Here is a 14,190-nt window from a genome sequence, read left to right on the forward strand (position 1 = left end):
TAGGTGATTCAGGTGTTCGGAGTGGGTCTGGTACGGGCGGGAAAAGTAAGTTCAAAAATATACACAGACTTAATGGAGGAGAATAATCGCATTGCCTGATAAGCGTTGGCGGTGCTATACCTTTCGTTGGTTTTTTTCCTAGCCTTGGGTAAATCGCTATGAACCTACGGAAGCTCCCTTAAGGAAGGTCAAACATGGCCGCGAGGTTCGTAGTAATTGGACCGAAATAAAAAGCCACTCCAAGGCTCCCCAAGGCCTTTTCGCGCACAAGTGGAGGGTGGTTTAAACAACAACAACAAAAAAACGCCCTAAACAAAGGTACGTTAAACATATTTTCCAGCGCCGATAAACCGATGGAGACGCCCGGTCGCCCGTGACCGTTGGGCTGTTTTGAGCGCCGAGTGCATCGATTAAATTAAAACGGACACCGTGGACGTTAAAACGGGCAATCGTTCCTACCGTTCGGCCTAGGATGGTTCAGGGCTTTGATTGCGGAACGCCACCGTGACGCGCATTCGGGCTCTTTTATTTTGCCTGCTATCGTTTTCGATTCGCCAATGCTACCACAATCCCGAAGGTTTGGCTCTCCACTTTATGGGAGTCGTAATGCTTCCACTCGACCATCCCTAATCTAGATCATCCTTGCATAATGCTGGCGCTACCGTCCGTGCCGGAGCGAGTCCTGAAACTGATGGAGGACGTCGATGGGGTGGCGATCCTGGCGGCCATCCTGAAGAGAAGAACGGCACGCAAACAGCAAAACGCAGGGAACCAAAGAACAAAACGAAAAAGGTGCGATAGTTGTGCCAAAGAGGGTGAGAGCAATCCCTCCCCCGTCCCAAAGGAGGGTGTCCTGCTTTTGACAGCAAATTGTCGTCACCGCCGACGTGCGTCGATGTCAACGTCCACGAAAGCGAAGCGCCCGCGACGTCGGAAAGCGAAACAAAAAAAAATACACCAAAACGAACGAACAAAAAGGCTCTCCCAACACATCCTGCCCGGGCGGAAGGACTTCAGTCGACCGGAAAGGCGATGTGTCATGGGAAATAGCCTGCAGACGAGTGCGCATCGGGATCGTGTTTCAGTAAAGGGCGATGTTGAAATTTAATTTTCAATGAAATGTTTTGTCCCACACGATGGCGTTGTAAAAACCAAATTGCCAAACGGAAGCTTACTGTTGTCGAGCGCTAAATCAATAATGATTTTTTATTTTATTTTATGCTCACTCATATGCGCTGTTGTATCTTTCAATAGGTTTTAAGAGTTGAATTCGAATTCCTTTTAACGTATTATAATACGATTTAACCAGCTAGAATATTGATTTATTAGAATGGATGGCAAAATAACAGATTTCCACATTTTGTTTTTAATTTTTCATTTAACCCTTTCACGACCGTAAGCTATTCAAGACTAAAATTGGCAAAACAACACAATATTTTGGCTATTTGGGGTGTATAATAAGAGAATATCACCAGAAAACCCTAGCATTATGTGTAGATTTTTTATAATTTCATGGGAAATATTTTTTTTATGAACCGTAACAGTCAATAAATGACCAGTATAGTTGTGATATCGGAATTTATATTATTTGCTTTCCACTAGAAATTACATAATAAAAATTCTAAAAAAAAGAGTTTATCCATTTCTATGAGAAAAACAGTGAATTCATCAACTTGCCAAATACTAAGTTTTTGTTGTTGGTTGCACGCACAAATGGTTTGGTTTTGTAGCAATTAATTTTGATAGTTCTTTTTTGTTTATTCGTTCAGAAAGACATTTTCCGTCTTTGACATAATATTTTCTTTGATGTTTCGTTTCAAAAGTATCGTTTTGATAATAGTTGAACAAACAGTAACGAGTTTTGTAGATGGGAAAAATGTTTCCCTTGGTCGTGAAAGGGTTAAGCACATTCTAAGCGAACCCAATATAACAACAGCGACATGTTTGCGACTATTGCGTACTTTGAGGGATAAACGAAAGGCAACGGGCATTCGTTTTTGCTAGTGTTGTGCCTTATGAATCTTTTGGCGGGATTCATTCATATGAATCTTTACCCTAAGATTCATTCAGATGAATTTATGAATCTTTTGGGATTCTTATCTTCAAACGTTTATGAATATTTCCAAACCAAAATGAATTTTCATTAATCTTCCATGAATCTTTCAGGAATATTCACCAAAAAACAGGTCCCATTACCCATTTTTGCTCATCACTTTTCATCCGTGGATGACGCTTTAGGAATCATGATGGTCCTATTCAAAGAATCATGAATCTCTAAAAGGCAAAGAGTCAATCAGAATCTGAATTTCACAACTCTAGTTTTTCCCGTTTGAAACATGTTCATTATGGAATATAGCGTTTCGATGCAGTAAGGAGATAATGTAAGAAATCGAATGTGTAGACTAGATAAAAGCTTATGGCATGTTAACAGTGAGGTGAGGGTTTGGCACTAATCACTGCGAAATACTGCCAGTTGTTTCTAATGCGCAATTATTTACAACATTAGAAATCGGTCTTATACATTGTATGTTAGCTTTCATTCCAGTTCAGTCCCCCGGAGACCCTCCTCTGCCTATGCCAATAAACGTTGGTCAAACGAAAAAGATCGATAATCTCCCGTCGATTACCCGCTACCGTGCCTGCTGTCATGCCTTTCCCCTCGTTGGCCATTGTGGTTGCATCTGGTCCAGCCGGTCGCCGGTTTGTCCATCGGTCCGTATCCGTGGCGCTACTGTTGCTCCTGCTGCGGTGCTTCTGGGGGGTGGTCAATGCGTTCACCGTCCACCGGCGCCTGCCATTGACAGCTTCAGTCAATCAATGCTAGGGGTGCAGCTCCCCGCGTCCGCCTGTCATTCGTCGTCGGCCCCCCGAAATCGCCACCATTTTCCGTCGAGCATTTCGACTGACGTCAATCGGCAGCGGGGCCGCTTCCAAAACGTTCCATCCGCCCCGCGCCACAAATGGCGATGATGATTGTCTGAGGTCGTAAAAACATTTTATGGCCCAACTCCCGAGCTGTCTCTCGTTTTTGCTCGACCCCGGTTTCCCAACCGCCGCCATCTTCCCTCTCACCGTGTGTGGATATATTTTTTTTCCGCGACCGCTCATAGGCTGGTCGGCCGATCGGTTCGGTCTGATGTACGCATTTCCATAATATCTAAATTATCTAAATTCCGACTCGATCTGGGACCGGGACCGCTGCCGTTTCGGCATCATCAGCGAAACCAGCGAGGGACGCACAGAAGAAATGCAAAGGATCGTCAGTAAGATGGTCGCTCCATGATATGCGGACGGTGATACATTTTCCTCTGGCCACGTTTCCCGATGGCCCTGATCCACCGGGCCGCAATCAGATGTGACGTTACAGTTGACAAAGTGTGCAATAAATTTGGCCGTCGGCCGTGGATCTGAGGGCATTCTGGGGCTGGCAAGTAAAAGTGGCAAATTTAAGAGATCCGCGAGATAATTCTCCGTGGCTTCACATTTATCGAGCGATGATGTTCGCTCCACAGTAGTAACGTCCAAATGAGACTGTGTGTGTTTGTGTTTTTATTTCGGAATTGCTAATTTGGAAATTCCTCGTTCGTGCACCGAAAACATTAAATGGATTCCACCGGGGTTGTTTGGACATTTTTACCAAACATCGCTCCATGCAACCCGCGTACCTGCATCCGCACCGGGGTGTGTTGTTAATTCTGGAATGTTTCCACCTTCTCCACACACTTCTTTGCTTGCGTCACGAAAGAAAAAGGCCAACATGTTCGTTACGTAACGGACAGAATAAAAGTTTGTGTTGTTGTTCAGCCAAGCCTCTCCCCCTTCCGTAAGTCTGTGGCAGCTCGCATGTCATATTCGATGGTAGCAATTAATGTGACCTAACAGACGCGAAGCATAATGCAGGCTTTGCATAAAGTTTAACCCTTTTTTACCGCCCTTCGCTCTCTCACCGGCACGAAGTTGTTGTTATCGAATTCATTTGCAAACAAAAAAGTCATGAAGATACATAATAAACGTAAAATAAAATAAAACCCCCTCATGTTAATGACTGGCAGTAACCTGCGTCAGGTTTATCCCTTTTTGCCGTGGGACGTAGCAAATCGCGTGACTTGAGGTGGGTTTCCTTGTGGCTGCAAACTCGGGTCAAACTTTTCGTGAACCACCACCTACCTCCCCCCACCACCCAATCAGCGGGTTTCACTTCCTGGTACTCTGGTTTCCTGGCGAGACAGTTGACGTAAGTTTTCTTTCGGACTGTTCGGTTTCCCCATCCTTCTTCTTCTCCACATGTCCTGCTCCATGTGTATCGCTTTGCCCGCAAAATCCGCATTCATGTCGGGAATGGCGTGCAACTGGCCGCAGTACACAGGTCATCCCAGGGGTGGGAGGAACGTCTACCATCGGTCATCATGGTCCTGCAGCAGTGCGACTCATCCACTGGCGCCCCTTTCCGGCGGCGCAACTGACTGCAGTGAAGGAAACGATTTCCGGTAGCTAATGACTTGTTGAATAATATTATCATCAAACAGTTTACGGTCGGACGAGAGACCGAAGCTACCGGTTGGGAAGCGCACAGCAACGGAACACGGATCATTAGGCTTGCTAGCACCAGCTTTGTGTAACAGAAGCCCCACTCTCCCACCCCATTTTTCATCCATTTTCAATGACACTCGTTTTACCCGTACTACTTCCCGTACGTGTTTTATTTTTTACTTTTTTTTGGCATTCCCTACCGCAACCTAGCGTCTTCCCGTGTGACGCCAGTATCGGTAAATTACATGCAAATTAAATGCTGCACGTTCATTGAGTACTGCCAACACACGACGGCAGGCGACTCAATTCAATCAGAACCCGAACCCGCAAGCATTACTTTCTTCTCCGGTGTTCCTCCGTGAAGGCATGGGTAAAAGGGAAGGAGTTGGAGCTGACAGTGCCCATTACAGTACGATTTTTATGGATTCCGTCTGGAAGGGAGGATGATCGGTGGGAGATAATGGCGCTCGGTTGAGTGTGTATGTGTGTGCGCTTCGTGTGCAAATCCGATGTGCACGATAAAACGTTCTTGGGCAACCGACATTTCGCATGGGATTACGGCAAGCGACATGCCGGCTACGGATGTTGGCACAATTCCAATACAATCCGGTAAGATTCAGTAGGAAGCGCTGAGGGAAATTGTACCACAAGATTTGAATATTTATGGAAACCGAAACAAACTTGAGCATAAAATACATGTACGGCAGCAAATCATGTTAAATTTCAAATAGTCAACAACAAATCTGTTCGGGTGTTTGCGGTACAAAAGTATAATAAAATGTTTAAGTACTGCTTTTCAATAACCAAAATGCTCCACGTTATGAGACAGCCTGTTTGATTTAAGCTTCTTTTTCTATTGAGAAAACAGTGTGACTTTTACACGATTGGAAAAGTTGAAGAATTGCTACCGAACGTATATATCTTGCAGTGCTTTGATGAGCGTGAACCAGTGTCCACTACCAATCCCGAACGGAACGGAAGTGTCCGTTCCGAACGGAGCTCATACATCCGGGCTGGCTAGATGAAGATATATATCGACCCCGGAAGGGGAACTCCATCTCACAGGAAAAGGAAAGCATTGTACGAATATTCTGGCTCGGTTGAGGGATTGCAGAAGAATTTCCGTTTCACTTTCTTTAGTCCTCGCCCTCGTCCTGTGAGATCTGCCCCGGCTCTATCTCTCTCCATCTCTCGTGTTCTCCCCATTGTTGCTACCTCAAGAAGACAACTCGAAACGACAACGGCAAGTCATGAATAAAGCAACTGTACGACTCATTAGGGAAGTTACGATAAAAAATGGACCTCATTCGGGTCAATGTTTTCCGTCCCACCCCAAGTGGCGAAACGGGCACGGACAAAAAGTGGCAAGCAATCGGACGGAGAGCGGTGGATGTGATGAGATGAACCTTGAATGGGGACAAATTAAAAATGACCGCCGCCTGGATGAGGATTAACGCGCCCGAAGTATTTTGGGGGTGCGAAGCGTGGACACGCATTTAATCGTTTGGATGCCGAGATAATTTACCTTCGGTGGACAGGCGAGTCTGTTTCGTGGAAAAGAGAGGGAGAAAGAGCGAAGGGTGGAGAGAAGGGGGGAGGGGGGGAGGGTTCATGAGTCTTTTGGCCACGCCTCGGGTGAAGACAGTTAATGGAAACTTATTGCAGTGACTTTGAGCTGGGTGAGATTACGCCAACTCGGTAACGGCTCATTTAGTGGAAGATTTATTTATAAATGCGGTTTGTAGGTCAGCGGTTCGGCAAATTATAAGCGGACTCTATGAACATTTTATCTGTGTTGCAATAACATTTTTAAGTCGGTATGTAAGCTGTCCTATTGTACATTTGAAGAGAGCATTAATGCTTGAGTTGATAAAATAACGTTGGCGTTTAAACTAAAAACCATTAAGCTGGTACTTTTTTAATTTAAAGTTTAACATTGTGTTGCAAAACATTGAACAGTTTAGCTACTGTATCAAAAGTGCATACTTTACATAAAATAAATCTATCTTGTATCAGAATCATTATATACCTTTGAAAAGAGTAATACTCACAATATCTCATCAAATCTTCACGGATTCATAATGAATGCTACAAGTAATCAGTGCTCGAACGTATGGATGCTGGGTAATGAATACAAATAGCAAATTTTCCTACCCACTAACACCCCAACCGTCTCCCAGAAGTAACCGTCCTGCTGGCGAGATGTAATCACACGTAATCTACAGGTCGGGAAACTCGCTCCGAGTGAGTAATCCTTTTATTGGGTAACCAGAATTCATCCCTACACGCCCTAACTGCGAAACCCGGGCGGAATGTCAGGCATATGGCCGACATTTGGCTAATTTGTTGCCACTAGTAACTGTGCACCCGCACCGTGAACCCCCGGTTCTACCTCCTCCAACATCCACCCGGCAAAGGGACTTGAGGCAAATCCCACTGCGGCTTACGTGATAATTATCGTGTATAATTGAACAAAAACCTATCCTGATCCGAGGATGACACCGCAGCCGGCAATTATGCCACCGGTCATCGTATCGACCCCCCGCACCACCGCCAGTCCTTGCTTGGTTCCTTCCTTTCCTGTTCCGGACGGCCACATAACTCATGTATCATTAATTAATGTTCCACCGAGCGACGGCTGTCGCCTACCAGGTCCGGAACCGAGCCGGTTGTGCGTTTTAGTACGTCGAGTACTACTACTGCTACTACTACTACTATCACTACCAGTGTCAGTGCGCCTGCTCGATCATTATTATTATTACTATTATCATCATAGCTGCCATTAAAATTGTTATTATCCGTGTGATTATTATAACCAGCATACCCTGGTAACCGTACCCAAGTGGGCCCCGGAAAACCCCTTTTCATCTCCTTTTGCTAGTATCACGGTTTTGGATTATTCCTTCCTCCTTCGTTCCAGCATCGCATTCCACTCTCCTCGGAGTTCCTCACCCCTCGTAACTCCTCTTAATTTAGGCTGTGGTTGCTGGCATCCGCTCAAAAATAGTTGAACTTGGCATGGAAATTTACTAATTCCCTCAGTGTGGCTTCGGAGTGTTTTCCGTCTGGCGTCGAGCGTTTTTCAAACCCTCAAATGCATGTCGGACTAGGTGTTGAATTTTAATTCCATGGGAGTTATAACAACTGGTGAAGGTTTTTGTCGTCAACTATTTTCTTCCACTCCAACAAGGAGCACTCTTTGAACATGGTTTAAAGTGTGTGTGTTTTTTTGTTGTGTCTTCTAAAATTTCCGTTCCATTGGATACACGGTAGTATCTATTGGTGAATTATGTATCAGCTTGTAAAATATTACAAGGTTGCTATTGATCGGAACAGAATATGAAACGAGCCGTGTTTAATGATTGAGGTTGGGAACGGAAGAACGGTGTAGTTTCGCAATTTAATGCAAAATGCATCATTAGGCAACAGGTGCTGAAGCAAGGTCTGCCAAACACAGTCTGCGTCGTTAATGGAAACTGTTTTTTTTTGCATTTCCTTTTACTACCGGTATGAGAGTGTTCTGTGCTTGCTTTGTACATTACCTTTTGCGCCAGTTCGTTTTCCCCGCCGAGGCATGCAATTTTTCACATCCTTTTATGCACCGTCAATGACGTACGGAGTGTGGGTGCAGTTTACCCTGCAGCAACCGTTCAAACAACGTTATCATCGCAAGCCAACATTTGCATGCACAGAACTGGCGTACCATTTTCTTGCGTCGAATCACCTTCGCACACAATGGGGCAACATCATTAACAATCATTCGTTGCGGAACAATGTGAGATGGTGGCCGTAAGGCAAGCGTATCCCATCTCGTAACGGGACCGGAGGGAAACAATTCTGGAAGTCTTGAAGAAAAGAGATATTAATAGATTCTTTCCTGCCCGCGGCTAGAAACGTTGTAGGTAGTGGCGACGGGAAAAGCATTGCAGCAGATTGTTTCGGCTAACACAGGATCTTTCCCGAGTAACAACCTTCTTGGTTGTGCGGAAAGAAAACAATCTTTCACACAGGGCGACCAAAAAAGGATGACGCTTTTCCAGAGTAGCAAAAGCAATCCCCTTCTCTCTGGCACTCACATACCGTTTCCTTTTCCCGTGTGCCGTTTGTGTTTCCTCGCCCGCGGTCACGTAAAGCCACATCCGGACTCGACTTTTTCACGTCGGTGACGTCAATTAAATAACAATGGTTAATTTCTTCACTCTCGACCGTGCCCTTCCTGCTTGGTGGCCCTAAGGACATTTGGCCCACTCAATCGTGCTTCCTAGGAGAAATCGGTGAACGGTACGGTGGCACCCGCAGACGGCTGAATAACATTGTAGTCGACTGGGGCTTGCACATTCTTTCCTCGTTGTTATGTGGCCTCGCAGCTTCTTTTTCCTGACCCGCACATGCTTGGTCCCCCCGTTTTATTGACTGTCAACAACAACAACAAAAGGGGCTCGAAAAAAGGGAAGGCATGCAGTTTGCGGAACCCTTCCACCCGAAAAGGTTGCACGGTTATGGGCAGAGTAAACATTTCGAGCAAAATTGTGTGATACTTTGAAGCATGTTTTCATGTGTTTCTTTTTCTTCTTTTGCGACACTCCAACACATACGTTCGTTGAAGGGCGGTGTCACTTCTTTTTGTGGCTTTACGCGAATCCCTTCTGCTTCCCACGGGACGTCCATCCTGAGTGCGAGAGAGTGTCGTCGTTCATAAATATTCACACGCAAGCAACAGCATCATCAACAACGGCCCCGTCGAACTTATGTGTGTTTCTGCTTGCAAAACCCGCCGTTTCAGTGACCGAGAGTCTGTTCCTCGGTGTATCCTCGTATGCAAATTGCGCTACAATTGACTGGAAACCCAACACCCTTCGAAAGGCGAAGACCTAACCGGAACGCGAGAGCTGATTTGCATGCGGTCGCGTTGAGATGATTTACTTCTTCGATCGACGATTGCACGCTGCGTCTCGGAGACGATTGTCGGCGGACTTTGCTGCGCTGCGCCTCTCACCCGAACCAGATTCATTATTCATTCGAAGCTGGTTGGAGTCGGTCGAATATAGTGTATGCAACGAGACCGAGCGACGGAAACGGATTCTTGTAACGGAGCGTTTGGGTGGCATCGTAGTGAATAATTGATGCGGACTAAAGTAGGCCGAAGGGTTCAGAATAAGTTGACATTCAGTCAGGTTGAATGCGCAAAGAACTGAATAAAAATACTGAGACCTGGAACAATTGACTGGTGCTTACGAAGGTTATTTGCAAGACGTCAAAGTAACTACCTGATAGTAAACTTCTCGCATCGGAGTCATTGCGTTCAATCATTTTGAAGCTGAACTAAAAGTTAAGTAGTTGTCCTAAAACAAAATGACTCCATCAACAGTAAAAAACCCACCCTGAAAATAGTATCAATACACCACCAGCTCAACCATCGGTTATCGAACATGCGGTGATTCTCCGTGGTAACAACGTCATTTGGCGCTAAATCGACCAAAGCCACCGAGATAAGGCTGGCCGTGCAGCAACAACTGTCGTAAAACTAGGGCAAACGATGCTGAGGCTCCTCTTCATCCTCGCACGATCATAACCCATTTCATGAAGCTCAACAAAGAAGCGAGCATTCAAGCAACAACTTTACGAGGATGTTGAAGGATTGGCACCATGGCTCGCTCATGGTCGTGGAAACGGACCTGGTTTGATGCTACATACATTTCTCAAACCGGCTGAAAGTGAGAGAAAAATATACCGGACAGAAACGAGAAAGGGAAAAATTGAAAACGAAAGCAAACAGTCGTGTTCCAGAAGGATGAATTGGGGTTTTGTCCGAAGGCGGCGGCAGCACGTCCGAGCGAGAAACCCGATGGTGAACTTGTCAATTTACGGGCCCCTTGAAATATGACCCGAAGGGGACACTCCTCGCCCCGGTTCGAAACGAACGGGCACCGGCGCGCCAGCGTTGAACCGATTACCGGAAAATGAATATTGCCCTATCGGGGCTCGGTCTTTCGGTCCTGTTGCGGTCGTTTCGCTTTCGCCGATGGAGGCGCCTGGTCGCTGTTGGGCGAAAACTTTTCACCGCTCATTTACATTCCGACCGCAGAGCAATTTTCTGCCATGCCTCGTGAAGCTCTGCCCTATCTCTTAACGGCACTCCAACGGCTTGGCCCACGATCCGTTTTGGGTTGTTGATGAATGTCTTGCACGGAGCCTGCTTTCACCGCGGCGATTAATTCATCCCGACTGCTATACCATTGTGACCACTTTCTTCACCACCAATGGCAGTGTGTGCGTACCGCGTGTGTCACGTGGCATGATTTATTTACAATAATTGATACCCATCGTTCGGGCTGATTAAAAAGTTCATTAACAACAACGTCTCACGGTGTGCGAAGGGGGTGGGGCGGCCCTCACTCGATCAGACCAATTTGCGCAAATGAAGTGCGCCTTCAGCTGTCAAACGGATAGCCACTCTTGCCACAGACTTACATCTGTGCTGTTCGGCGGCGTGTCCCTATTCGAACGAACCGTTTCTCGCATGCAGGTCACGTTTGATGTTTCGTGCCATTTGTTAGGCGGAATGCGAGCGAGCATCGCTGTCACTTTATGCTAATGCGAAACTGGCGCGGGGACACTTTGTGAGTGGAATGCAGAGTATTTCCTTTCATGTTGCCTAATAAGTAGTATTTGTGCTGACAATGACCTGAGCATGGAAAAGCTATGGAATATATGTATCACCGGCACCGCAGTTTCCTCAAACGATGGCCTGTTTTCTAATGGTTAAAAAATCAATTTGCTGTGGGAAACAAATAATTAGCTTAACGAACGGATCTTTAATGTAACGCACGTACGGCTGGTTGCGTCGGAAACATAATAATTTTGCCCTCGTGCAGCTCGGAATTGCCACAAAACCGCGTCAACGAAAGTGCCACCGACTTTTCCACTAAGAACCGCTAGGACTCGGGCAGTTTCATTGTTACCAGCAAATAACAGACTACCCGCTCTGATGGGATCCCGTCATTTGCGAGGGTTTATGCTCGTTAGTAGCTTGCGCTCGACGAAACCGAAACGGATTCAATCATCATCATTCGAGCGAACTGCTCAATCGCTCCGGTAGATATTTGTTCCATCCCTTCGGCAACAAACGACGAAGCCACCAAATGGAGGCACTCGAAGGAGGCGGAAATTGAAAAATCGGTGGAAAATGGTTTTCATCCGTCCGTCAGCTGAAGCCGTAAACACTGCCGGAGGTAGGAACACATGATTCCTGGCCTTTGAATGCCTTTTGGTGGAAACGCATTTTTGTGTCTTGTGAATGTGGAGAGGTGTATTCTATACTTTTGAAGTGCAGCATCTCATCAGCGAAATAAAACTCGACGAAATGTTCCTCTATACTTGTTAATCAAACCCCAAGCCAATACGATGATTGTTTTTCTCCGAAAATAATATTCACCACCCACAAACACACATGTCGGTTTTTCTATAACCCTCGTAAAGAAATCGATTAAGTACCCCAAACCAGCAACTGAGGAACGAAAGTTAGATCTGGCCATTTTACGAAATTGAATTATCTTCTTCTGAAACGAAGCAAAATGGAAATCATGATGAGTCATTGCTTTTCCTCTCATCAGCGTGTGTACACTTTGCTCCCTTCGTGCTCCTCGAAACCGGGTTTCCTAGTCAACTTCCGCCACTGCCACCGTGCACAAGGAAGATGAATGGAAATGTTTTCCCAAAATAGACGGGCACGAAAGATTAGCAAAAACCCCCCCCGCCGCCTGGCCTCCCGGTCCCACGATAAGCCGGTCGGTTTCTGCTCTGTGGCGGCGTAATGGCTAGGCTTTTCATTTCTAGCACTTGAAACGGAGGGGGTATGCTGGTAGAAGGGTTGGAACGAGATGATCTGACGGGTGCTATAAATAGCATGACTTTCGAGGAAGTTTGCTCCTCCACGCTTGGCCCTGCCAACTGATGGAAGGGGAAAAGGTGGCCGTTGACGTTACGTTTGAGTATTGATCGTGGCCGCTTAGCTTTTGCCACCTGGTACTGATTTGCTTCACTCGTCACCGTCGCGGCGTGGAAGTATTTGAGCTCCTCCTGTGTTGCGGCGTAACCTGGAAGCACAGTCAAGTTTGTAACTTACACGAACGATTTGAACTAGATTCAAGTTTAACAAGTTAAAGTGATACTCATCAAAAATACAATTGTCACCTCTCTATTGCTCATTTGAAAATGGCAGCAGGACAGTGGAATAGTGTGATGAGCTTTATTTATTTGAAAAGAGAAGTCATGACACCAAAAACTTCCCCCAACACATGCCAACATTTTGAATTCTCCCCATACTAAGCCATGGAAAGGATTTTATCTCCGGAAGGTACGCTTCACTTGCTTCATGTTATGATTACGAGAGTTGCGTATGGGATTATCGCAATGGTATTCCATAGAAAAGGGCGCAATTCGTTGGAAAAGCTCGTGCCCGAAAGTTGCTGATTGGGAGAGTGACATGTAATCCCTGGCGCAGGCTACCATTTCTGCGAACTCAGCCAACCTCCAACCATCGAATCGGCCCTAAATGGCCCTGGACAGTGGAAGCGCCCGCTAATGTTAGCCTCGTGATACCATATTTTACAGCAAACCCCCCGGATAAGAGCGGCCCGACGACGTACGGGCAATCAATCACAGTGTAAATATAAATCGATTCGAACCTGCACGAGCATAGTTGGTAGCTATTCCACCCAAACACCCTCGTCTGATGGAACAGGTGGTGGTGGTGGTGGTGGTGATAGTGGAGCGAGATGAACGTACGGAGGGGAAATAGGAAATTACAGATAAGTGCATCCACCGGGTACACAAAGCGTTCCGAATCCTGCCCTGCCACGGCCAAGCGCTTCTGCTCGGTGCGACCACGAAATTGGAAACTCCTTCTTACATTGCACTTTGTCAGTGATATCATCGCAACGATTCGCTGCACTTACGGCATCCATTGGAATCCGTTTGCATCCGCTGATTGCGATCAAATTCATTCCATTCCGACGCGAAAATTGCAAAAGCGCAGATTAGATGACTTGACAAATATTTATCACATCATCGCTCGACTTTTGGTTGATGCTTTCTCGATCCGATCGAATCGAGCGAATGGTAAGAAATTTTCCTTCAACTACTTTCTAATTTTCATCGTACCGATGGATAACTTCTATTTGATGACTTTGGAAAAACGGATTGTTTACTCAAAACAAGAAGTATAATGGAAGGTACAAATTTTGAATTTTTGATTAATGTAAGTTCTTGTTCCTTGAAAGCATTCACAACTTTGTGAAAATCTATTAATCTTTAAGAAAATCACAAAAACCCAATGCAACTAACGTTTGCATTAAAAAAATAGACATATTTTAACGACTTTTCATGCAAAAACGGAAAACCATAGCAAGTTTCTGTTGAAAGAAAAATAAAAAGTAGCATTTCTTTAAAATTCAGAACAAGTTTGACAGTGTATCGTGGAACGAACTTGTTTGATGTTGTGAGATATTTCCTGTGGCTGAACTCAGCTGATTTGGATTTTTGACTATTTGGTCACTTATGGAGAAAGGTTAAAAAAATCATTTATAAGCCAACAGATGCCGTAACGACTGGCAGAAAAAAGAAAAAAAGGCACTCACCCATTCCGTTCTTTGGGCCAGA

General features: G+C 45.6%; 1 protein-coding gene across 1 annotated transcript in view; it reads left to right on the plus strand.

Moving 5' to 3' along the window:
* Positions 1–14,190, plus strand: part of LOC131281715 (diacylglycerol kinase 1) — an 82,822-nt gene that overhangs the window by 24,618 nt on the left and 44,014 nt on the right. The window lies entirely within an intron of this gene.

The sequence above is a fragment of the Anopheles ziemanni genome, chromosome 2 (assembly GCF_943734765.1).
Source record: "Anopheles ziemanni chromosome 2, idAnoZiCoDA_A2_x.2, whole genome shotgun sequence".
In the NCBI taxonomy this organism is placed as follows: domain Eukaryota; kingdom Metazoa; phylum Arthropoda; class Insecta; order Diptera; family Culicidae; genus Anopheles; species Anopheles ziemanni.